General features: G+C 38.4%; 1 pseudogene; it reads right to left on the bottom strand.

Annotated features, from left to right (window-relative positions):
- Nucleotides 1-1,640: 1,640 nt before the first annotated feature.
- Nucleotides 1,641-26,830, bottom strand: part of LOC114625035 — a 62,361-nt pseudogene continuing 37,171 nt past the window's right edge.

Below are 26,830 nucleotides of genomic sequence, written 5' to 3'. Positions count from 1 at the left end.
TATTAAAAACAATGAATTCGAGAGGTTCCTTGGTAAATGGATAGAACTAGAAATTATCATCCTGAGTGAGGTAAGCCAATCACAAAAGAACACACATGGTATTCACTCACTGATTATTGGATATTAGCCTAGAACCTTGAAATGCCCAAGATGCAACTCACAGGCCACATGAAGCCCATAAAGAAGGAAGACCAAGTGAGGGTGATTCGGTCCTTCTTAGAAGGAGCAACAAAATACTCAAGGGAGCAAATATGGAGACAAAGTGAGGGACAGAAACTGAAGGAGGGGCCGTCTCAAGACCACTCCACCTGAGTATCTATCCCATGTGCAATCACCAAAGGTAGATGCTGATGTGGAAGACAGGAGGTGCATGCTGATAAGAGCCTGATATGGATATCTCCTCAGAGGCCTTCAAGAGTCAGACATATTCAGAGGCAGATGCTCACAACTAGCCATTGAACTGATCATGGGGTTCTCAATAGAGGAGTTAGAGTGAAGACTGAAGGAGCTGAAAGGATTTATGGCACCATGAGGAGAGCAACAATACCAACCAACCACAGCTCCCAGGGTCTAAACCACCAGCCTGGGAGCACTTAGGGGGGGATCCAGGGCTTCAGCTGAATATGTAAAAGTGGAGGGCCCTGCTGGGCATAGGTGGAAGAAGAGAACCTTGACCTCATGAAGGCTGGATGCCCCAGGGGGTGGGAATTTTGAGGGTGGGGAGGTGGGAGTGAGGGGTGAGTAGATAGAGGTTACATCCACAGAGAAGAAGGAGGAGGGGCGAGGGGATTGGGGGTTCCGAGGGGGTGGTGGGGGATGGGGTAAGGGGACAACATAGGAAATGTAAATAAATCATCCAATTAAAAAAAAAGTATATAAAAATATCAAAAAATAACTTTTTAAAAAGGTGAAAAAAAAAAACCCACCACCTCAGTGGTAGAAAGCTAAGGAAGATTACCTAATGTGAATGTTAGCAGTTACATAGCAAGAAGCAAGTCTGTCTTACAGAAGGTTCTGTTACAATGATCACTGAGTCCAGGCCAGGAAAGGGTGAAGATAGCTAAAGGAAAAGCCAACTGGAAAGGAATAGGTGTAGAGAGTTCAAGGTATAGAGTTAAACAGATGGCAATAGATCAGGCTTCTTCCTCACAAAAACTAATTACTGCATTGAGCTACCTGCTCCTGCCTTACAGGGTGCTCAACAGCTGAACTATGTTTAAGGCTGCTCAGCGTTCTTGCTGTAGACCTCTGAAAATGTACTACACATGGGCTGCCTTTTTTGCTAGTTATTCTGAATGAAGAAAACCCCAAAGCATTCACATGCAATGTAGTATGAGTTTTGTCAATCACATCCTAAGGACCTTGTGGAATACTCTCTTAATATCTTTCTACACATCTTCCAACAGCTGAGTTCAAGGCTCACAAAATAAACAAGAAAGCCAGGATGCAAAATACAGGTGGGGCTTCCTAGCAATTAATAGCAATCTGTTTTTCTCAAATTTAGGATAAATTCTAATGTAGCTAATGTGGGATGTATAAACTCCACTGAAACAAGCTTGGTCTTCTGCTGAGCCCTCCAATTCCAAGAAAACCAAGGGGTGGAGTTGGTTTTATTTCCAAATGCTTCAGAAGTTATTATATTATAAAGGAACACGGCTGAATAGATAGGAGACAGATTCTCCATTGTGGGTTCTCTTGATGGCTTCTACAAGGATCATAGAGACGTCAATCACCTGTATTTTTGGAGCAGTGTTTCATCTTGTCTTCCTGAGGTATGGTATTGGTAACTACTACTGCTTCAAAGCAGGCATTGTTGATGTGAGAAATGGCAGGGCCAGAAAAGATTCCGTGCGTCGAAATAGCATAAACCCTGGTAGCTCCAGCTGAGAGAAGTTTGTCAGCAGCACGGCAGATTGTACCACAAGTGTCAGCCATGTCATCCACAAGTATAGCCACGCGATCCTTCACATCCCCTACCAGTACCATGCGGTCCACTTCGTTGCCCTTCTTCCGTTCCTTGTGAATCAAAGCAAAATCCACATTCAATCGATCTGCAGTGGAAGCTTGGCTCCCCCAGCGTCAGGTGAAACAATAGTACAGTTTTTCCACTCAGATATATTCTCCCGTATCCACTTCAGAACAGCTGGCTCTGCATATAAATTGTCCACTGGGATATCAAAGAAACCCTGAATTTGAGACGCATGTAGATCCATGGTGATAATGTGATCTGCACCTGCTACAGATAGCATATTTGCAACAAGCTTAGCTGAGATGGGAGTTCGGCTCTTATCCTTCTTATCTTGGCGGGCATAAGGGAAGCATGGGATAACTGCAGTAACTTGGCTGGCTGAAGCAATCTTGCAAGCATTAATCATGATCAAAAGCTCCATTAGATTGTCATTTATCTCACCACACCCACTCTGAACAACGTAGACACCCTCTCCACGAACGCTTTCCCCAATTTCCACACAGGTCTCCTGGTTGCTGAATTTCTTAGTTACCACCTTGCCTAGCTCCAGGCCTAGGCGGTCAGCTATTTTCTGGGATAAGTCCTGGTGGGAGCGCCCATTGAAGATTTTGGTATTCAATATTTTGGGCAACTACTGCTCAGTGGTCACTGCCACCTCTGCCGCCGACACTTTCTCTGGAACCCAGTTGACTCGCCTCATGAAGGAAAACATCACACAATCTTAGTTTAGAATCAACAGGTAACACAATCCTACAGTCTGTCTGCCTCCCTTCTCCTGTCGTCGAAAAAGCCTATCTACCATTTTATATTGGGCTGTCAGTGTGGGACACTCTCTGCAGTTTGGAAACATGATCTGGATCATCACTCAGGAAGAGACCATTTGTTTAAGAACTTCTAAAGTCAAATGTAAAAATAAATACCTCTTTGTGCTTAGACAACCAAATAAACTTATCAGAACAACACCTAAAGGGAGTTACTGAGACCTTGACCCACACATACTATATTTGTCAGCTTAAGTTCAAACACTGAAACAGAGGCCTTACTCAATTTTTCCCTTTAATTCCAGGACTAATTTTGTTTCTCATGTTTACTCTCTCATATGTACTTATGTATTCAAAATCCTCTTCCCTCTAAAGCACACAAGAAAATGATTCCTCAGACCTTCAATATAGAGTAATATACATATGTAAATATTTATAAACATTGGAATGATGAGCTGTGAAGACATCAACTAACTTAATTTACAGAATATAGCTTCCTTAAAATGTATACATTCCAGTCAGGAGGAAGTGGAATTGTGATGATACCTGATGAAGAATTTACAGACCTGCACGTACAAATAGAAACACATCTATGTTCCTTTAATCTTACAGACTGGGTTGGGAAGATCACTCATAAAAACAACAGGTTAGGTCATTGAACTGTCCTACTTAGCTTTCTGTTGTGAGAATAAAGCACTGACCTAAAGCAAGCTATGATTCTTTTGTAAAGGGTTTATTTTGACTTACAGGTTACAGTCCATCATCAGGGAAAGCCAAGGCAAGAGTTCAAGGCAGGAAACTAGAGACAGAAAGTAAAGCAGAAACCATGGAGAAATATAGTTTATCAGCTTGCTCAGCTAATTTTCTTATAGAACTTAGAATCCCCCTCCCAGGTGAAGCACTACCCACAGTGCGCTGGGCCTTCCAAAAGCAGTCATGAATAAGAAAACGTTCACAGGCCAATCTGATGAAGGAAGCACCTCTATTGAGTTTCTCTCTTCCTAGGCCTGTCTAGATTTGCATTAGCTCGCCAAAAACTAACCAATACATAGACCTGGAATCAAACCCAAACTTAAAACTATATAATTCTGTGGAAGTTTAGACAAGTTACCTGAAACTTATCCATATCCAATTTTTTTTAATAAGAAACTGATAATCACCCTTATCATTTTGTAAGAGATTTTGAGTGGAAGAAACGGAAGACACTACCAAGATCTGTTCAATAACTAATGTTTCTTGTTCTTTACTTTTTAAAGGAACTGGTGAGCAAGAAGGGAGTCCGAAGGTAGTAGAAGAAGGGTACTCAGTCTAAGAAAGCAGCCTTCTTTCTTCTTCTTGTCTCTCTGGTTGCACAGTTCATTCGAAATCAACAGGAATGATTCTTTTTTTACTCAGTCTGCTAAATTTTTCCAGAAAATAGCACCCACAAAACCAAAGCATATTGTGACATCAGCAACCTAAGCATTCCTGGGTCCAGTGAAGTTGACACATAAAATTAATCAGTACAGAATTGAAGTTGTAAGTCTTCATATCTGATTATACCTAACCCTCAGTCATCACCTTGTCACAAGCCATACTGAGGGTGATGGTGAATCACCTTGGTTTATCAACCAAAGCTAAGCACTGCCATGTCTTGTTAATATCAAGAGACATTGCAAAATGGAAAAAAAAATAACCTGGAAATGTCAGTATTTGCTCTGCCTGGGAACACAGGAGAGAATTCCCTAATGAGATCACAGACATTACTGATAATTGTTAAGTTTCCTCAGTTAGGACAGAAAAAAAAAATGAAGAGGAACTTCACACATGGCTACTTTCAGTATTTGCTGCCAAAATCTAAAAGAAAAGTAAATATATAGGATTTAAGAAATTGATTGGCCAGTTTGTTGTTCTATATATCTTGGATAAACAAAAGTCTCACAATTATGGAGCTGAACAGGAAGCTTCATGTTCTTGACTGGGGGTTGTCTGAGAGTTCCATTACAGAAGCAAACACACACCCAGCAAAGGTGCCTGCAAATATTCAAATATGAGGCTTGATGAGAAACAACAAGAACAGCAACAAAATACATAAATATAACTCTCCTGTGTCTTAGTTTTTTTCTAAACTTTCCATATCAGAGATGAAGCAATAGTTGCAGAGAACTTTTCCCTGCCAAACCAAAGTGTAGATCTTTCCTTCAGGGTGTGAAGGAACCAGAAATGTGACACCAAGGCTGGGCTCCCAATTAGAGGCCCTGAGCAGTCTGAAGAGGTCTGTCTATCTGAACAGGTCTGTCTATTGCTGTGCCCTGCAGTCCTGAATCCATTCTAAGGATATACTTGTAAGACCTTCTAAATGATCTTGGTTCTACAGATAGAGTTCTTGCCCACAAGAGGTACTTACTCCATTCCTTTTGGAGCTTCCCTAGAAGCTAACCTTCACATCTGCTGTACTCCAAAAGCCTGCCCAGTATAGATTCAGATACATTATTTGCTTCATTCTTTTTTCCATTTGGATCAATAATTAGGTAAAAGTTAGATCATGTGCCACTGATGTCAGTCCATTTAATTTTTTTAATATTTTAGTTATTCAATTCATTTGTTTTCTGTTTATATAAGATAATTGTGTTTGAGATATTTTTCCCATACCACTATTAAGCTTATCCACTGTTTCCACTTATGTGGATTTGCTTTCTCATTTCACGTAGCTTACTTCTCATTACTAGAATTCCCACCAGGTCCTGATTCTATAATTTTCCTCTGAAAAGTTTCTCTTTCTCCATTTTTTTCTTTCCTGTTGTGATCTATCATTGCTTACATCGCTGGTTAACACCTGTAACATCTGTTTCATCTTCAGATGTGTTTTCTTCACTGCCTTTGTCTTGGTTTGGTATATCACAGCCAGGGTACACTGCAGCATCTGCCTGATACAATTCTGGGCTTTATCTCCATAGGTAGTTGTACCACTGACCTAAGCTTTGATGTTAGCAAGTTTGTTTCTACTTTATTCTACAATAGGTTTTCCTCATTTCTCCTCAGTTCTAAGATTGAGAAGGTTAAGCTGACTCCATGACAGGCTTCAAACTGGTAGTTCAGGAGACAAGACCTAAATCTCTGTTTTCAAGAACTGGGCAAGTCCAGACCTCAGAGGCTGCCCTGCCACCTGGCCTGAGGCAAGGACAATGGGTCAGCAGCAGCTTTCAAAATTCCTCAGCAAGTTTCCAGACCTCTCCAGCAACAGTTTCCACTTCCCACACCCCTGTAAGGTTCTGGAAAGTCACAAGAGATGGAGCAAGATAAAGGTCACCTACCTCAGAATTCCCCTAATGTGTTTTAAATCTGGCCTGAGATCTCATTTGATTGTCTCTCTATATTGGTAATGGGAGAGCCCAGCATGCTAGACTTCTGCGGAATTAAACACTCTTTGCTTTTGCATATTATATGAGTCTGGTGTATCATTCTTAGGTGAATAATGAACCCTTACATTATGTGCCACTAACTAGGCAGCACAGTCCTTATTTTTAACTCCATAGTCATGCTGGCTTCTCAACATGATAGTTGAAGCTCCCAAACGGATCACTCTTAAGTCTGCCAGACTACCTATCTTTCAATAATTCTGCTTATCTCTTTACTCTACATCTGACCACGGCTTATTGGAGCTTCAAGAAATTCATGCATAATCAAAGTTCCAGACAAAATCTATGCAAATCTCAATCCCCAGCCTGGACTCCCCTCAAGACTAATTGAGTGTCATAGACTTCCACTTATCCCCTGTGCAGCCCTCTACCTCTCAAGTTTCCTGCCCATCAATCTGCCTAACACTGCCTCTTCCCTTGGAGTTGAGTTCTCTGCAAATCTCCAGGTGGATAACCTTGACCAATGTGGCCCTCCACCTAGTGGTCTGGTGTTATCAAGGATCATAGGCATGATACACGTTATCAAGTATGTGAATATAATTGTCTTATATTTTTGTCTGCTGTAAGAACTTTCATGTTACATAGACAGGTACACTATTTATTTATTAGAACTGCATGTTAGAGTTCCCCATTTCCCTTACACACATGGACTGTTAATTTCTTTACATATGACTAAGTATATTTTCTTTACATATGACTAAATAGATTTCTTTACAACTTGTAGTAAGAGTAATAATTTTGAATAGCAATGTTATATTATTTACAGTAATAATTTTACAATAAATTATTAAATTCTAAAAATGCCAGGTGTCCTGAATATCACACATTTGAATTTTTCATTATTAACCAGAATTTGAGGAATTTATAAAGCTGGTACTTTCCCCATTTTAATTGTGAAAGAAATAAAATACAACAAATTGGTCATCAAACTCTCATCCACAGTTCTATATCCAGGAAAAAAGTCTTCCTCCAAGTCTTCACTGTACTGTCATTCAAGACTACTGAAATCAAGAAAGGACATCACAGTGATTAGCACCTAGAAGAGAGGTTTTAGGAAGGAATTTTTGTGAAAAATCATAGAACAGAAGCATAACATTAATTAATATTACAAGCAGAACAAAATGAGAAGAAAACAAGCGTTCCCAGGAATACTCACAGTTAAGAAGGTAACAGAAAGAAAAAATAAGCTTAGCAATTCATGCATAGAAAAAGAAAATTAATGACTATAAATAGCTAAAAGTTGAAATGAATTTATTATTTGGTCTTTGAAGGAAGAAACAGGGAACACAAATCCCCAAATTTGAATGCTAGTAAAGAACTGGTGTGAGATTTCCTGCTTATGAAATATTTGTAAGGCAGCAAGGGGCTGCACTAAGGTTGTTTAAAATTCTTAGGGGATTAACTACTACCCTAGGGATTAAGGCAGCTTTGGAAAGATCAGTCATTTCTGGCAGAATCTTTGGAGAAAAATGAACCATAAGTCATGGAGAGGCTCTGAGCCCTATAACCAAATGAATGGCAAACTGACTGACCTGGGTCAGACCATATCTCCTCTTGGGTCTTCTGTTCTTCCACAAGGCCAAGAAGGATTCTGATTTAATAGCATTTCCAATATTTTCTAACTCTGTGTGGTTACCCTGACTTTGGAAACTTTGAGATAAATTCAATGTAAATTAAATCAACCAGATGAGTATTACTTGTCTGAATTACATTGCATTATATTAAATTTTGTTATGACTTATTGTTTTAAATGTATCTCCTCAAATTGATATGTGAGTGGTATTTAAAGGTGAGACCTGGAGAAATCATTGAGTCATATGAAAACTATCCTTATGAATGTCAGGATCTATCCATGAATTAATAGGTAAACAAACTAATAGTTTACTGTCAGTGGCTTTGTTATACACAAGCTCTCAAGTTTCCTCTGTGTGCCTTCATAGATTTCACCTCCATGTTTTTGGATGTCTTGGCTTCCAGAACACCCATTAAAGACACCTTTATTTTTTAATTGCAGCATAGAAAGATACAAATAAATTATTAACAATGAACTTCTTTGGGTCTTAAATAAATCACATAGCTAATCTACAGAGAGCAGATGAGTTCACAATACCAATGGTACTCATTGAAAAATACCTTTAATTACGCTTGATTGAAGTTTTGACCGTGATCATTATTGCCAAAAGTAAACCAAGTAGCAACAGGAAATAATCTTTATAGAAAAATATGGGAAATCCTAAGCAACAGGAGACCAAATCCAGGATGGGTGTAGAGGAATTTTAATCCAAAACATTGCTACTCTGACAAGGGATCAAATTCAAAGACCTTCTAGTCTATGTAATCAGGCTAGAATGCAGGTACACCCTGGAATACAGTATGATTTGGCTGAAATTCCACCACATCCTTAGTACACACCTTTAATTCCAAACAATGTCTGTAAGCTTAGTTTGTGGAAGGAACTAGCCATGTTTGAAAGTGAGGTCTAACTGAGAGTCAGAAAAAGTGACAGAATTAGATAAAGATTGGACAGAATGAGTCAGAGATAGGATATGCCCAGCTCTCAGGAGAAGCAGGTTAAAAGCAGCACGGGGAGAGAAAGGGGAGAGTCAGGTCAGTCAGTTCAGTTGAATGGAGTTGAGTTGGCACATTCAGTTTGAAGTCAGTGCAGTGAGTGCATAGTCAGTTAGGAGTTGATACAGTGAGTGCAGTGGAGGTGAGTTTGTTACTGAGTTCATGCAGTTCAGTGCAGGGCAGCAGAGGCAGTTGAATCCAGAGAATAAGAAGGAGTCAGAAGACTAGAACAAATTGCCAAGAGTTAGTTTAACACCAAATAGAGCAATTCAGTGAGAAAGTGAGAGAAGGCAGATTGAATCAGTCAGTTTGTAGAGGAGTTTAAGGCAGAACAGCTAAGTTGAACCAGCCAGCCAGAATTCAGAAAGAACTACAAAAGGGTGAGCTTATTCAGAAGTTAGCCTCTGAGGTGACAATTACAGCTAGCAAATAAAAAGACTGAACTCTCAGTTATCATCAGTTTGCTTTCTAAAAGGTGTGTGCCTCTGTGTGTGTGTGTGTGTGTGTGGTGTGTCTTGTTCTTTTCATATTAGAGCTGTATTGCTTCAGTTGAATTAGTTTGTGGAGTTTCAGAAGCTGCATTTCACAGGTAGATTGTCATTGCTATTTAATATAGTGTAGATGATATGCCTGAAATCTTTTTTTTTTTGAGTTTTTTTTTTAATTTCTTTTTTTTTTTTTTTGAACATGAAATGCTTTTTTATAGCATGTTTTACAAGGGGAGGGGGTAAGAGGGTCCAGGTGGTGGAAAAGTACAAAATCTTCTTGGCCTGTGCCTTGAAACATGTCATGGTCTAGATGGTACACTGCCTTGAATTATGATCTACCTGCAGTTCTTCAGAAGATATGGTACACTGCTTGAGTTATGGTCTCCCTGCTATTCTTAAGAAGACATGGTACTCTGCTTTGAGTCTATCTGCAGTTGCTAAGCAGGATCTTGCAGCTGCCAAGCTTCAGAGGACATTGTGCAGGTGGGGAAAGGTAGGGGGTAAGGGTAAGGGCGAGGGTCCTGGCTTCTGGCATCTCCCCCTTCTCTGTTTAGTTAGAGAAGGCTTCTTATGTTCAATCCCAACTATGTGAGTTTTGAATTTGGATGTCTAATTATGGGGGGTCTTAGACAAGTTCACAACCCCAAAACACTGATGTGAGACAAGTCACATCGATGGTCGAAGGCTTTAGGCTGTCGACGATGGGCAACGTCAAGGGACTCTGATGTGGGTGAAAGGAGGGTGAGAGCCCTGTCTTAGGCCATGTAGGCTGCACCCACTCCCAGCACCACGCACTCCTTTTCGGCTGCATTGGGTGGGCCCCTGGGAAGTGGACCTACAATAATCCCGTCATTGGGCTAACTCACAGCCATCCTAGTCTCTTGTAAATGTTCAATTTACCAACCATTTGTCAGTTTGGGGTGTAATATTGTCATAAAGGAAGGCTCCCCAATGTTAGCGGCCATATCAAGGGTGGCCTTGGTTTAGGAAAAAGCCAATTTTTGTTGTGGTGATCAAGAGGCCAAGCTCTCTAGCGAGAGAAATGAGGGCAAAGCCATGCCTGAAATCTTAAACATGCAGTAACTGGGTACGTCTGCCTGCTTTTCTTTATTAGCATGAAAAAATCAATATTACATTGCCTATACTTTTGTTTTCTTTTCAGATATCTTTGAGTCACAACAGAAATAATAACTGGAGACATGAATGATAGCAAACACTTAATTCAGATAATTATAAAATATTCATAAATTGTCAATGCGTAAGTAGATATTTATATATGGAAACAAAATCTTATAGAAGCATAGCAGACAGTAGTAGACTTGGCATAGATTTTTCTCTTTTATTAAAACATATATGAAAATTTTTAATATGAAAACTTTCCTAAATGACCTACCAAATCATAGCCATTAAGACAAATTTGTCATTTGTGTGTGTGCATGAACATGTGTGCATGGTAGACAATCTTGGTTGCTATTCCTTATATGCTGTCCACATTGTTTTATTTCTTGTTTCCTTTTAAAATCAGTTGTTACATTTATTTATTTGTTTGTTTGTTTGTTTATGTGCATGTGTGTCAGGGCAGGGTGAATATGTGCCACAGCAAATCGGTCTCAACACATGTACCATAGTGCACATGTCACAGCATGTGTGTAAAAGTCAAAGAACAACTTTCAGGGAGTCAGTTTTCTCCTATCACTGTGTGGGCTCCTGGGATCAAGCTCAGGCACTCTGTCTTGGCCTGAAGTACCTTCTCCAGGCATCTTGCTATACCTCTACTTTCTTTTTGTTAGTTACCTGGAAATTAGCAAGTAGGCCAGCATAGCCATTGAAGGTAAGGGGCTTCTTTTCTTGTTTCCCCATCCTGAGTGGTAGGATTACAAATTCATACTAGCATTCTTCTTTTGTTCCTTTTCTTTCTTGTAAATGTGATTTTCATGAGTTGAATGCAGATATTCAATACTTGGAAAACAAACACTTTACTTACGGATTCATCTCCCTCGGTCCTATATTTCTATTTCTTTTGATTAAAAATTTAGAAGATAGTAACATTGTTCCTTTAGGTTTAATTCTTTTTTTTTCTTTTTACAATATGTCCATGCCTTGAAGGAACTTTTAATAGCAAAGTATGACCATAACAGAGGAAAATAGCATCCTCAGGGTGAGGAAATATCTTTTGAAGATAAGAAGTAGCATTCTGGAGCATTCATCTTTAATTGTATTTAAAAGAAAAACTAGGAGATGTCTAGTCCAGAGAAGCAGAAAACTCAGTTCAGTTTGGAACCCAGTCCTGCACAAAGTGCTTAGAAATATCAAAGGAAATGCAGGGAGTCCTTTTTTTTTTTTTAAATTCTGAAGGAAGTTTAATTCAAGATTAAAGACTTCAGAAAGCCATGTGGAGTTGCTGACATGTTCCAATGTAATAAGAGATGTTAATTGAACTGTTTCAAAGGCAAACAGCAGCAACACAACCACAAAAGGTCATTAGTTTTTAAGGGGAAAGATTTGTAACATATCAGAAAGGATGGAGGGAGCTAAGGATACATAAGGCATTGGTAAACAAAAGTTTTTACTGAGTAGTGGGAAATGGGTGTGTTCTTTCTGTGTGAGTTCCTTCTGTTGGGCCTGGCAAGCTGTGCAGAGCTCCAGCCACAGATGGCAGATTCCAGACAATCCTGAATGGCTGTCTCCATCCCCTTCCTTTCATTGCCTTAGCGGTCCCCTGAGCTGCATTTTTGGTCTCACTTGTCTCTACCACTTCCTCAGATCTCTGAATATTTTTTCTCCTTTACGTTCAGGCTAGTCCTCTACCATCTCCTGAATTCTAGTTTCCAGGTCAAGCATTAGGTGTCCAAAGTTCTGTTTGTGATGTCAAACCCCACGAAGTCAATTCCAGAAACATATTTATTGCAAAATACACTCCTTTAGATATACACACAGACATCTCCATCGGTACCAAGAATTTTGTGAAATGTGATCATTTTTCTCAAATATAATGATCTTGAAAAAGCTCTAACTTGCTATGCAAAATTTTCACAGCCTACTCTACTCTGGGCTTTAAAACATCTATAGAACGTTCTATCTTTTTGTCTCTCCCTTTGAACACTAGTTAGAGCATTTGATTTGCTATTCTATATACCTCATTATATTAAACTTTTTCCGTATCTCCTTTCTAATCTCAAAGAAAATTTAACTCCATAGAGAGAAAACCATTTTTATTCTGTTTGGCACACATAAGAGATATTCATGAAATGTGACTAAAGTGAAAGCCAGTCCTATAAGAAAGGATCTAGTGAGTCAAGCACCCAGGCTTTACCAGTTTGCTTTATTTATTTATTTTTTTTCTTTTTTAATATGAGTCTCACTATGCCATGTAGCTTGGCCTTAGATTTTATAATCCTTGTGTATCCACTCCCCCAGTACTGAGGGCATAGGCCTGTGTCACTGTACATTGCTGTAACATGTTAATGAAGAGTTTATGTGGGTCATTCAGGAACCCACAAACAGGCAAATGCTAGTATATGCAAGTTAAGTTAAGGAAAGAATTATTTAGGCTAAATGGGCATTCCCGATGCATGCAGTGAGGTAGACTCACTTTATCTTTGCATATGCTGGTCATCATTCTCCTGTAGGGAGCTCAGAATACAGGGTGGATACTGTCTTTAAGAGCATTCTCCTAATGACTTCATTTCTTTGTGCTAAGGCCCAGGTTGGTTTCTAACACCTCCTATGGCAGTAGAGCTAGAGACAGAAGTCCAACACAAAGGCCTTTGAAGTACACTTCTCCATGAGCTGGTGAAGATCAGTTGTTACTTCCTGAAGAGCACTGGTAGCATCCAGCTCGCACAAGATTCAATTTCAGAGAAAATTGTTCAGGACATTTGGGAAAACCTTTAGAGATTCTTGGAAACAATATTTTCATGTTACCTGTTGTTAAATAGAAAACCTATAGACTGAAAATAAATTACAATGCAGATTTTCAGTCTGATTCTTGCTATTCTTATAGATATCCTCTTTAGCTATTTTTATTTCTAGAAAGATCTGTGAAAAGAAGAGCCACATGTGAAAATAGCATGAAAGACAATTTGTTAAGAGGTACTCCCCAAAATGATAATTACAAAAATAAATGAATAAAACCTTTATTAAGTACTTTGTCTTAAAAAGATATGCAGGCAAACATTAAAAACTTCCAAGAGGGAATTCTAAAGACACTACATAATGTGCAATGTAATTTGAGATTATTTTTCCTCATTTAAAAGAAAAGCATTAGTGTGTTAAAGAAAGAATAATGTTCTGGAATGTGGTGGCTCATTCCTAAAATCCTTGGGTGATAGTTTGAATGATAAATACCCTCTTACCCTATGGGCTCACATACTTGACCATGTTCTCTGATAGTGGCTTTTTGTGCAACTTTAGAAGGTGCATAACAGCTGACTTGCTAGAGAAAGTACATCATTGTGTGTGTGTGCTTTGAAGGTTTGTGATTTTTTTCTAAGGCCATATGACCCTAAACATGTGCAATTTTTCTGAGAGTTTAGTCTTGCCCCACTCTTAGTTCACACTCCCTCTGTGTAGTATTTCTGGTTGAAGATGTGATCTCTTGGTTTCCTGTCCTGACCCCCTGTTGTCATGCCTTCCCTCCATTATGGACTTTCCTTATATAACTTTAAGCCAAATAAATATTTACTTCCATAAGTCAATTTTTGTCATAGTGCTTTTTCTCAGCAACAGAAGAGTAAGACATCTATTTTGGATAGGCTGAAACAGGAGTTCGGTGAGTTCAAAACAATTCTGGGCTACCTAGCATTTTTGAAAGTAGACTTCACTTAACAGCAAGCTTTCTCTCAAAAATAAAAGTGAAAGAAAGAAAAGAAACAAAAGAAAGACAGAAGGATTAAAGGAAAGAGGGACTAGTGAGGGAGGGGAAGGGAGGGAGGTGAAGAAGGAAGAAAGGAATGGGATAAGAAGAGAGAAAGAAAGAGAGAATGAATAGACTAAATACCAATTAGAAACTTGATAATGTTGCTGATGTAGACTTTGGATAGGCGTAGGCCACACACTCACCACATTCAGAATTTAAAGACTTCCAAAGCTACAATAAATCATTGTGTGTGGTAGCATAGCATCCTACCCACTCTTAAAATGCAGTCCACTAGTCATAATTGTAAAATATAAAATTGAGATTAGATAACACATAGATATGAAAAATAGCTTATAAAAAAACTTAAGAAAGAAGTAGTTATGCGGTGCAGAATGGTAACCCAAGCCTGTGGATAATGGAGACAGGAGACTGGGATTTTATAATAGCTTTGATTTCATAATCAAATTTGAAGGATAATCATCATAATTTGAGGATGGCCCAGACTACATGAGACCTTGTTTAAGAAAAACTGTTTGAGAAATTAAGATTACAACAAGGAATATGAAAGCAAATGGATAATACCAAATATTATAACTGGAGCAAAAATCATAGGAAAGAAACATTTTTAAAATGAAACTTTCTATGAAAAAAAAATGGTCAAATGATACAAGTGACAGATCTAGGAGAGAAAAACAGTGCATGAGTAAATTATAGACCTGTAATATCAATTAAGATGAGAATTAAATAGGGTGGCCATTATAAATAAAAAGTTAACATTTCCATAAACAAAAGATAATTAAACTTGAACCCTACAAATGTGCAGCAGATTTTCAAATAAGACTATTGGCCTTTGAAAATTAATAAAATAGATCAGGACATTTTATATTCTCAAAAAACAAAACAAAAAAAAGTTATGTGGGAAGAAAAATCAAATTGACCTCAATGTTTCTAAGGGCAACCTGCATAAAATGGAATGTTAGTTATCCTAATAGGAAAATTTTTGTAAAGAAAATAAATATGCTCAACTACCTGGTAGAAAAATATTCACAATATAGGAACATCTGGCTAGGGGTATGACTCGGGGTAAAATACTTGTCCCAAAAGCTTAAGACTTAGAGTTCAAATCCTCAGCACTCAGCAAAGCTAAACAAGCAAACCAACCCACCACCAATCCCAGTGATGGAGGCAGAAATACAAGGGATCACTAAGATAAGCTGGCTGGCTGGGCTAGTGGCATTGGTGCACTCTGGGATCACTAAGAGCCCCTGGCTCCGTAACAGTAGAGAGCAACCTCAAGTGACCACCCAGTCTCAAGCTTTAGCTTCCATACATGTGCACATATGTGCACAGCAACCTGTACGCATAAGCGTGAACATGATGGACACATGCACCTCCTGCACAAATAAACAAATATGTAAAGAAATAGAAAAATCTAGTTCACCTTTTGAAGAAGGTTTTGAAGAATTATACAGAAATGTAGGAAATACGAAAAGAACCTCAGGAGCAACGAAAGATGACATTGAAATGATTTCTTTCTGAACCCCTTCATTGTTAAAAAAATTCAAGTTTGTCTGCATACCCTTTTGGCAAAACTATAAGGAAGCAGATTTCTCTTTCATTGCCCCTAGGTTTGCCAAAGGCATGAGTCTACAGGAGGAGGACTTGGCCACATTTAGCAAGATTAGATATGCAATTCTTCTCTAATCCAACAATGTTGCTGGCAGAATTAGATATCCTAGAGACAGCTGCCATGTCTATGAGAAAGATGTATGTGCAAAGCTATTTACTGGAACACTATTTAAAATAGCAAAAGAGATGTAGTCTTAATGCTCAGTATAAGATAGAACTATATAGATATAAAATGGTGTTTGTACAAAGCCCCATTGCAAAAGAGCAAGGTATATTTAGGTACCTAATGATTTTCTAAGAAAATGGTCATTTCTGCAAATGTGGTAGCAAAGAAGACTTTAACTTAGGTTTTGAGATTGAAGAAGAAGGAGAAGAAGGAAGAGGAGGAGGAGAAGGAGAAGGAGGAGGAGGGGGAAGGAGGACGGGGAGAAGGAGGAGGAGGAAAATCTACAATGAAATTATCCAAGGATGTGTGGAAGATAGCGCAAAGGATAAAGTGCTTTTTGCTAAAACCTGAAGAGCTAAGTTCAAATTCCAAGTATCCATGTACAAGCAAGCAAGGTGGTGATGACAGTAGTATTAGGGGTAGGAGACAGAGACATACAAATGCCAGGGGACTTGATGGCAAACCTTATCTAATGAGTAAACGCAAATTTCAGAGAAAGAGCTGACCTCAAAAAACACAGAAGAGGACAACAGAGAAAGGAAACACCAAACATTGACTTTTAATCTGCACAAATCTGCATGGACACACACACACACACACACACACTCACACACACCAGAAAATGCAGAGGAATGAATAAATTCTCATTTATATCAAATGAGAGCCCTTTTAGAAAGCTCTGATATGGCTGACTTTTTTTTTTAAGAATCTAACGTCTGTCCTATTTTCAAGTTGAATTGAATGTCAGAATAACCAAGAAGTTTTTAAAAAGTGGTTTTTCTTTGTAGGCATGTTGCATAAAAGTTACAAATGACTAATGATGTGATTTGAATATTAACGTATTACAGCTTTTGCTCAGTAATTGGTGAAGGCAGTATTCAATGATGTCTGGTCAGCCTCTAGAATATCAAGTTATCAAACAGTACAGAAGTTCATGTGGAAACACATCAGCAGTGAAGTAGTCAATACACAAAACGTAGCCTCATCTTAAACCTGAAGAAAAAAGTCCAAGTTTCCTAAACTCAATAGTGAAGCAAACAGTCAAAATTTATGATCTAATATTTTGATAAATGTTTTTATAAGAACTAAGAATGTTTATAGACTAAGAATAACTCTGCATTCTATGAGACATGAAGAGAGTTGGTATTTCCTTCCTTCCTTCCTTCCTTCCTTCCTTCCTTCCTTCCTTCCTTCCTTCCTTCCCTCCTTCCCTCCTTCCTTCCTTCCTTCCTTCCTTCCTTCCTTCCTTCCTTCCCTCTTTCCTTCCTTTCTTTGGATGACTGTCAGTACAACTATGAGGGACTACACAAGAAGCCTCAGGAAGACACACCACTTATTTTATATACAAGTTTTAGAGCAGTAGCATGGTCATTTACAGAGGACAGCAAGGGGAATCCCCTGCATCAATTTGCAGGCAAGAAACAGAAGATAGAGGGCCAGGGGTGAGAGTGCAGAGACAACAGGCTTTAAGGAAATCTGAGGACAATGTAGTGCACAGGAAGCTATGAAAGGTTAGCTGGCTTGAGCTCTGAGACACAGATATTGTGCCAGTTGCCTGGTGCTTGCCCCAGGATCACAAAAGCTGAAGATTGCTGTTGCTAAGGAGTGTACTTACCACACAGAGCAGGCATGGCTCTGGTAGGTCTGTACACCAGCACTGACACCAGTTGTATATTTTTACTTCTGTAAAAAAACACTTAAGCCCTGCTTGGAGTAGGAAAAGTCCATCATGGTGGTCCACACTCACCGGTGTTTATGATAGAAATACAAATCTAGAACCACAATGCACACTAATTTTATTATGTACCAAATGTGTAGGTGGCTTTGTGCTTTTGAGAAATAAAGCAGTAAAGGCATGACTTAACTGCAGTTGTGGGCTAGCCTCTGCCTTTAGAATCACAGCTGGTAACTGACTTGAGATGCTAATATACTGGTTGAATTAGCGTAAAATCACTCTCCATGGTACTGGCCAATAGCCACAAGCTGAGGAATCTTCCATAGGTGTGAACCCACAGTCTTTTCCTTAAATATAAAGGAGACTTCAGCCCCCTTTTGGTACATTGAAGAAGAGACTGTGGTAGATGCTTTCTAATCTATAAACACAAGGTGAAAATGATTTGTTTAGAAATCCTTTTTAAAAGCTATTCTTATACAAATGAAACAAAAAAGAAAAGGGAATCTGACCACTGAAATACAGTCACTGTAAATTTGTAAATTCTCTTTAGTCAATGTAGAGCTTGGAAGTTTCTGTTTTCTTCAAAGCCACTCTAATCTCTCCTCTCTCTCTCTCTCTCTCTCTCTCTCTCTCTCTCTCTCTCTCTCTCATCTATCTCTCTGTCTCTCTCTCTTCCAAAAGCTATCAAGTTTCCCAGTCCTAGTCCTCAATTACTGGATTCTTCTCCCTGTTTTGATATTCAAGAAGTTCAGTATGTATACACTAATTTGATCAACTTATTAAAGCCTTTCCCAGATGCTTTAATAGGGAAAAGTTCTTATCCCCATAGTCCTTATTACTTTGAATCCAATTATTGTCACCTGGAAGCATTTGACCACAGGTGGCTCTTGATGTAGCTGTGTTGCTACAAGTATGTTTATTGAGAAAGAGAATGGAAATTCTTTTTTCAGTCTATACTCCATGCCACATTTATGAGAAATACTGTAGACAAAAAGTCCCCACAGACTGAAGGATGATAGGATAAAGGTGAATTATAAAATGATTCATTACAGCTAATGGTGTAGCTCAGTCAGTAGAGTACTTGTCTAGCAGGCAGGAAGCCCTGAGTTCATTTGCAGCACCCTATATTCTGGACATTGTGACATATATCTATATCCCCAGCACTTGGGATGGAGGTGGAGGCAAGTCAATGGGAAATCCAAGTAATTTTCAATTAACAACCTAGAGAGGTGAAAGGCAGCCTGGGACATAACAGACCTTATCTCTAATTAATTAATTTTTAAATTGGAAAGAAAAAACTCACAACTCTCCTGGAATTAAACTCAAAACCTCACCCTTTGAAAAATGAAAATTTTTACATATGGCTGACTAACTAAGCAATTTCTGTATGTACTAGCTTCCGAAAACTCAAAGGATATACTGACATTCACTTTTATTGAAAAGGGAAAGAGAAAAACATAGATTTTAAAAAAAATGCTGATTTCACATTCCTTCAACTATTCCACACTTTATCACAAAAGTTCAACTATTTAAAACTGTCTTCTGTTGCAACATCTCTTAGCTGTGGAAAATTAAAACAGTCAGTTCTTTACTCAATAGAAAAGTATCCAACAGCCAGATTGGAAACAACCTGACTGATGGATGATATTCAGCTAGTGGTGGGTGAGGGATATCCTCTCTGAGACTGTAGACTGCTTATTTAACAAGAGTTATGATTGGAGATACCTGCCCCCTGCCTAATATATAGCATCTTCAGAGTGCTAAGTAAAGTTTCATGTCAACATATCAAGGGTTTTCTGAAAATGGTTTAGCTCAGAAGGGCTTGGGCTGTGGCTCACATTTTTTTTCCCAAATTGTCCCAGAAACAACAATAATAAATGGTTTTCATATTGCTATTGATCAGTAAGTATTCATTAATAAAATGATGAATTAAGGGCTAAGCACTGGGTGGAGACTGACTGTGAAGCATTATGTCTAATAAGTTTGTGTAAACAAAGTAGATGTGCCCCCTGAGCCCTAAGAAAAATCTTTTCATGAAAACCAGTTTAGGAAGTTTGAATAAAAAGGTTATTTCTTTTAATTATTAGATTTGATTTAAAACATTTCTTTTTATAAATAAACTATAGAAAGTATATATTATAGTATAATATACATGTATAATAGCATATATGTATGCTGTTATTTATTGTTGTTTTAACACAATAAAATACCTTGACAAAAACAACTCTAGGGGAAAAATTTTTTTGATTCCCATTTGAAGATTCCAGATCATTGTGCTACAAAGTCAAGGCAGCTGGAACTTGAAGCAGCTCCCACTGTGTTCCCATGAAAAAGAAGGAATAATGTAAGTCTGTGCTCACCTAACTTCCTTTTTCATATGAAGTTCAAGACCAAAGCCTACACTTAAGATGGGTCTTCCCACTGCAATTAATCAATATAGTCTCTCACAATCGAGCCCAGCATCTAACCTAATCTAAACAATTTCTCATGAGTTTATGTAGAGGCTTGTCTCCCCGGTAAATCTAGATCCTGAGCTTGATAGTCAACACCTACCATTCCACATACTGTACATGCTTTACAGCACAGCGCATCTGAATAGAGCAGCATGAACAAAGGCATAGGAGTGATGCATTTTGTTAGGACATTAAGCGAGACACTGCATCACTAGGCCAAGGGAGTGCTTCAGATTCCTAACACTCTTATCTTGGTCTGTAGTTGACTTAAATATCCTCTGCAGCATGTGACACAGAAGTAATACCATCCTTAGCCTAGTCAAAGAGAGCTCTGTCCTCAGTGACATGGATGATGACCAATTGGTCCAAGTGTGATGGAGATGCTCCCAGTCCTAAACATGAAACATTCCATTACTATACTACCCCCAGTCCTACACAAACTATGAAAGCAAGGTGCCCTGTGGTTGTGTGCTTGGCAAATGTGAGGACTAAAGAGATATGCATACCAAGTGTGCTGATATGAAATCGACTTAGAGAGAAAAAGAAAGGAGAAACATACCCCAGAATAAAAAGATATCAAAAAAATAAATGCAAACAATTAGATTTTACTTAAAGATATGATCTAAGAACATGTTTATGAAATTATAAAATGGCTTACATCAATATAAGAGCACACATTGCTTGGGGAAAAACAAACCCAAAGTGATTAGTGAAGAGAAATTTTAGCCAAAATATTCAACTAAAGAGGGAAAAATAAACCTCCCTTAAGGAAAATAATCAGTATCTAAAAAGTAACATAAGATTTAACACAACTTCAATCATTTCAATTTTTTATTTCAATTTGCAATTAAACTGTACATTTTACAGGGAAAGCATCAGGGGATGCATGACTAGATTCTGGGTTTGGCATCTGCTACCTTTCAGGTTCCCATGACCTTGCTCCGTTTGGGGTGCTGGTAGACATCAACGAGAGTCAGGACTATGGCTGGACCTTCCTCTACATCAGTCTACTACCTAAGACCACAGGATACCAGAGCTCTAGACAACTGCCAGCTCACAAACCCCCAGCATTTCTTTTCTATGCGTGTCTATCTGCAAAGTGTAGGTGCCAACATGCTTCAGTGTGAAATCTAAGCCATACCTCACTCACGTTTAGCTGTGAAGAAGTAACTAGTTTCCACATCATTTCCAGCTTAGGCAGGCTAGCCTATTCTAAGGTAGTCATTTCTAGTCATTCTCCCACTCTTGTGGAACCTCTAACTTACAGATAGTTTCTCCTCTTTCATGGGTGAAACCTGGAGCTCTCACAACCTCTAGTCTTCCTACTGTGAATTTGTAAAACTCTGCCCTATATAAACTGATCCTGTGTAAAATCCTTCTCCAGCAAAGCAAACTATAGACAAAACTGTTGTGAATTTTAAGGCTTTCATTGTCCTGTGACAGATACAAGGATGGTCAAACTCAGAGCTGTGGGTGGTCTAGGCAAGCATTCCACCACTGAGCAACACCCTCAGCCCCTGGGACCAACCTCTCTATCTCTCCATTTGATCTTTCGGTTAACTCTGCTATAATCACAGTATTTAACTTCTGCAGTTATCTAACTAAATGCTGCAGTCCCCTTCAGGATTTTAACCTTGTCTCTTCATTTGATTTCTTTATTCAAACGTCAATCCTTCAGAGTTTTCACCTGGAATGACTCATTTACAAGCACCTTCTTAAGTCCTGTCTCCATTATTCTGTTTTAATGGTTCTTTGCACTTTTTCTGTAACTTACTAACACTGTGCGAGTTTATTTTGAGTTTTGTCTGTTCCACTAGATTTGTTGTTGCCCAAAAAAGTCTTCACTTTAGCATCCAGGATAGACCTACATTAAACCACATGTTCCATATGCCACAGAACTTTAGTATACATGCACAGTGAATTAAGTCTCTAAAACTCACATGATTTACTGTTATGTATGTTCATACTTACCTATTCATCACATTACCTTCAATGTGATTAATCAAAAGTTACTTTCCAAAAACTTGGTATTAGTTGGTAATTTTTTTCACCTCCATGATCATTGATTATTCCCAGATTTTTTCATCATCGCAAAACCAAGGGCTATAAAATCATATGCACCAGTGAGTTTTTTCATTGCTTTTCTCTGGCCACTTTGAAGTTGAACACATGTAATTTGTTTCCTGGCCATTGACTGTTTCATTCTCATTAATTAGCTACATATGTTTTCAAAGTAGTTCAATATTTATATTTCCCTAGCCATTTTAAGAGGCTTATACTCAGACTAGGTATTAGGTTCTTTTAATAGTAGACTTGTATACTTGTCTTATGGAAGTGCCATCATTATCTTTCACTATATACAGTTTTTATAGCAAGCATATGAAAAATATCTTATTTTCCTTTAGATTTGAAATGATTTTTTGTTATATTTAAAATATTATGAGACTTCATTTTAGAATGTGAACTAAAGTTGAAGTGTAGCAGTCAAGCATGACAATATCACTACCCAATTAACATAACTATCTCATAACAATATTAATATCCCATGCTTGGCTTGTGATGCCATTTCTAATGTGTAAAACCTGTCATGTATGTCATTACCATATACTATCCAGTGTAATTCTAGGCTCCTTTTTGTGTTCCTGTGAACTAAGTCTCCATTCTGTTGATAGATTACTTTGTTATTGATTACTTTATATGAATATGTTACAGTAGAAGACAATAACATACGTACATTTATTTATTTATTTTTGCTGTTCTGCAATAGAATTCAGAGACTTCTACATGCTGGGGATAGTAGCTAATTTTCTTTTTATTGTGACAAAACTCTTGACTGAATCAAATTAAGGAAGGAAGGATGTTTCTGGGGGTGATAATTCAGAAAGTACAATCATGATATGATGGTTTGTATGTGCTTGGCCCAGGGAGTGGCACTATGAGGAGGTGTGCCTTTGTTGGAATATGTCACTGTAAGTGTGGGCTTTAAGACCCCAGTACTAGCTGCCCGGATTCAGTCTTCTCCTAGCTGCCTTCAGATAAAGATCTAGAATTCTCAGCACCTCCTGTACCATGCTTACCTGGATGCTGCCAAGCTCCCACCTTGATGATAAAGGATTGAACCTCTGAACCTGTAAGCCAGCCCCGATTAAACGGTGTCCTTAAGAAAATGCAGGGACAAAAAAATGGAGCAAAGACTGAAGGAAAGGCCACCCAGATACCACCGCAACTTGAGATCCATCCCAGGTACAGACATCAAACCCCAATACAATTACTGATGCCATGTTGTGCTTGCAGACAGGAGTCTGGCATTGTTGTCCTCTGAGAGGTTCTGCCAGCACCTGACAGATGAAGATACTTACAGCCAACCATTGGACTGAGCCCTGGGACCCCAATGGAAGAGTTAAGGGAAGGACTGAAGGACTGATTGTTTTTCCCATAGGAAAAACAACAGCATCAACTAATCGGACCCTTCAAAGATCCCAGGGTCTGAGCCACCAACCAAAGAACATATATAGCCTGGTCTGTAGCCCCCGTTACATATGTAGCAGAAGACTGCCTTGTCTGGCTTCAGTGGGAGGGGTGTGCTTTGTCCTGTGGAGGCTTGATGCCCCAGAGAAGGGAGATGCTAGAGGGGTGAGATAGGAGTGGGTTGTTTGGGGGGAAGCACCCTCTTAAAGTCAAAGAGGAGAGAGAATGAGGTGGGAAATTCATGGAGGGAGAAACAGGAAGGAGAACAGCATTTGAAATTTAAATAAATAATAAATAAAATAATTAATAAAAAAGAGAAAGGAAGGGAGGGAAAAGAAAGAAAGAAAGAAAAAGAAAGAAAGAAAGAAAGAAAGAAAGAAAGAAAGAAAGAAAGAAAGAGAAAGGAAGGAAAGAAGGAAGGAAGGAAGAAAGAAAGAAAGAAAGAAAGAAAGAAAGAAAGAAAGAAAGGAAGGAAGAAAGAAAGAAAAAAAGAGAGAAAGAAAGAAAGAAAGAAAATATGCCAAAGAAGACATGATGACTGTCATAAAAGTAGCTTAAACCATGGAGGATCTGGAACCAGAGGGAAAGAACTAAGCCAGAATCAGACATCTTCTATAACATTCAAATACTGGCATGCACAAGAGTCTGTCTGCCAACTTCCAATAGGTTTCACACTTCCAAGGCAGCACTATCACCTGGGGACCAAGGGTTTAAACACATGAACTAGTAGGAACCATTTCATTTCCAAACCATAAGACAAGGCAAGTATTCTGCTGGGAGTGACATTGTCATCCCTTGGTATTTTAAGAAAGACCCTTATGTAGTTCAAGTTGACTTTGTTCTCAAGACTCATCTCAATCAACACAACGCTAGAAGAGCTAGTGTCCACCAGCTATGCTCAGCACATTTGGTTTTCTATAAAAATCTACTCTATCTACAACCATTTTAGGACCAATATGAAAATTCTATAAAAAGTCTTCTTGGTGTTTTGATTAGATATTTATTTTAAAAATGCTAAGTTAGGTAAAAATCGACATTATTAAATGAGAACATACTGTATTTAAAACTAGTGCAGATGGTCTTTGACACTGAAATCTATAAATATACTTGAACTATACACTGGCAAGACCTCCATGGCAGACAGAAATATTAATTTTAAGGCTGGAATGGACCTTAATTTATCTGTCCTTCAAACTATATTCATGAGCATATTTCTCTTCATGTATATTAAGGCAGAAAGTCACAGACAAATTTACCCACATCCTTCAGCAGCTATGTGGGATGTTTATGGAAAGAGACTAGAGAAAAGTATCAGCATCTTTTCCAATTATCTTAAGCTTGGAGTATAAATGGACCTAAGTAAGCAGTTAATTCCTGGGGGAGCTGGGCAATAAGCCAGATCTTTCCTTTCTACAGTCCGTAGTTAATGACACATAGGCTTTCTGAATCTCTGTTTAAAGCTTTAACTTCAAGCTCAAAAACACGATTTGGTTTTGGTTTTCTGTTTTTATTTTGTTTGGGGTTTTGGGTTTGTTTTTTTGGGGGGAGGGGTGACTGTTTTGGTATGAGACCTACTTCCATTTATTTATGTGATTGAGATGTGTCTCTGTCTTCTAACCTTGTTGGTAGAATGCAAGAAGGATTACCCAAATGGGTAAATGACTCAAGGGAACTGAATCAACCTGTGGTCTTAGAGTCAAATTAAAATATAACAATGCTATATCTATAAATCCTATAAAAGTGAATTGTGGATTTATGAAGGATTCCATCCTGAGCAATCATGGGGCATTTTTGTTGTCTTGTTGATTTGTTTTGTTCTGTGTAGTGCATGTGCATATACAACAATGTATTTGTACACATGTGTTAAGCAAAGAGCTCCACATCTGTTTCTTCTTTAATCATTTTCCACCTTCGTTGTGAGACAGAGCCTCTCTTTGAACCTGAAGCCTCTCACCAGTTTAGCTAAGTAGTTGGTCAGCAATTCCCCCAAGGTCCTCTTAAACCAATTATCCCAACACTGGTTTTACAAGCATGCACCAGGCTTTTTAGGTGGATTCTGAGATGTGATTTTTTAGATGTTCATCCTTGTGTGACAAATACTATACCACATAGGCTATATCCCCATCCCTACAACTGTATTTTCAGGGTGGATACTATGATAAAATAAAGTCCTTCCATAACAGCATGCTCCCACCACTGTGGGAGAATCATAAAAATGGCATTAAAGAATCTCTAGAAATTTATTTCATTTCTGTGGAGGGAGGAGAAGTTTCATATTTCATCTTTTGAAATAAATTGGTTCCTTTAATTTTCCTTTCTGGTGGTAGTGACAGATTATTACAAACTTGATCACACCTACTCTGCACTGACTTTACATTATAACATTGCAAGGAAAACAGAAATGCTTTTTCCCATCTCCCAAGGCAATTTAAGAAGACAAATCCTTGGAAGGAGTTCACTCATTTTAGATAGAAATGCCAACATCTTTTCATTTAAATTACAGCAATCTGTATGTTTTAAAATCTTAATAAACACTTAAAGCTATGTCTCAGAATAACATGGTAATATAACACAGACAAAGCACACAAGGGCCTGAATGAAAGAGAGATTTGTTCTGATGGTGAACAGCTAGCAAGCGAATGAAAATGTAATAAAATGCAAAAAGAAATTATGACCCAGAGGAATGCTTAATATTCTGTACTAGGTTATTGATATTCAAGTCCTTAGATTTACTTTCGTGATATGAATGTAGCCCAGTTGTTACAAGGAAAATTTAAAGACTGGAGGAAAAAGATTATAGGTTAAAATTTTTAAGGATTCTGCTTGCCCACTACCACTGTGCTCTTTCCGTCTATTAAACTGATGTGCTCACTTTTCTTTAATGGCTATATTTTAGGTAGGCAGAAAAGCCTAAGACCCTCAACCTTGAGAAAGACATTAAATCAATGCTGGGAAACACCAGGATAGAGGTGATGAACATCTTTGGTCCCTTTATATCTTCAGATTCTGCTCAGAGTCACACAGTGGAGCTTTAGACCTAAAGGTAAGTCCCAGAAGATTCTGGTATACACCAGATCCACCATTTGTCTCTGTGACTTACACTATGTCTCCTTCTCTAGCTCCTGGCCCCACATGCTACAAGACTAAGGGGAAACTCTACATTCTCATCTCTACTTTTTTCCACTGGGAGGATGCTCAGGAGAGACATGGCTGAGTAATGTTATGGTTGTAGTTTCAGATTTTTGAAAAATTGATTTCCACAATGACTGCATCAATCACGAGCAGTGGGTAGGGGTCCTTTATCCAGACATCCAGTATTTGTTGTCATGTTTAGCTTAGTTTAGTTTAGTTTAGCTTAGCTTAGCTTAGCTTAGCTTAGCTTAGCTTAGCTTAGCTT

Source organism: Grammomys surdaster, unplaced genomic scaffold (assembly GCF_004785775.1).
Source record: "Grammomys surdaster isolate TR1022 unplaced genomic scaffold, NIH_TR_1.0 212, whole genome shotgun sequence".
Classification (NCBI taxonomy): domain Eukaryota; kingdom Metazoa; phylum Chordata; class Mammalia; order Rodentia; family Muridae; genus Grammomys; species Grammomys surdaster.
The sequence above is the reverse complement of the archived record's forward strand: the minus strand, read 5'-3'. Positions and strand labels throughout refer to the sequence as shown.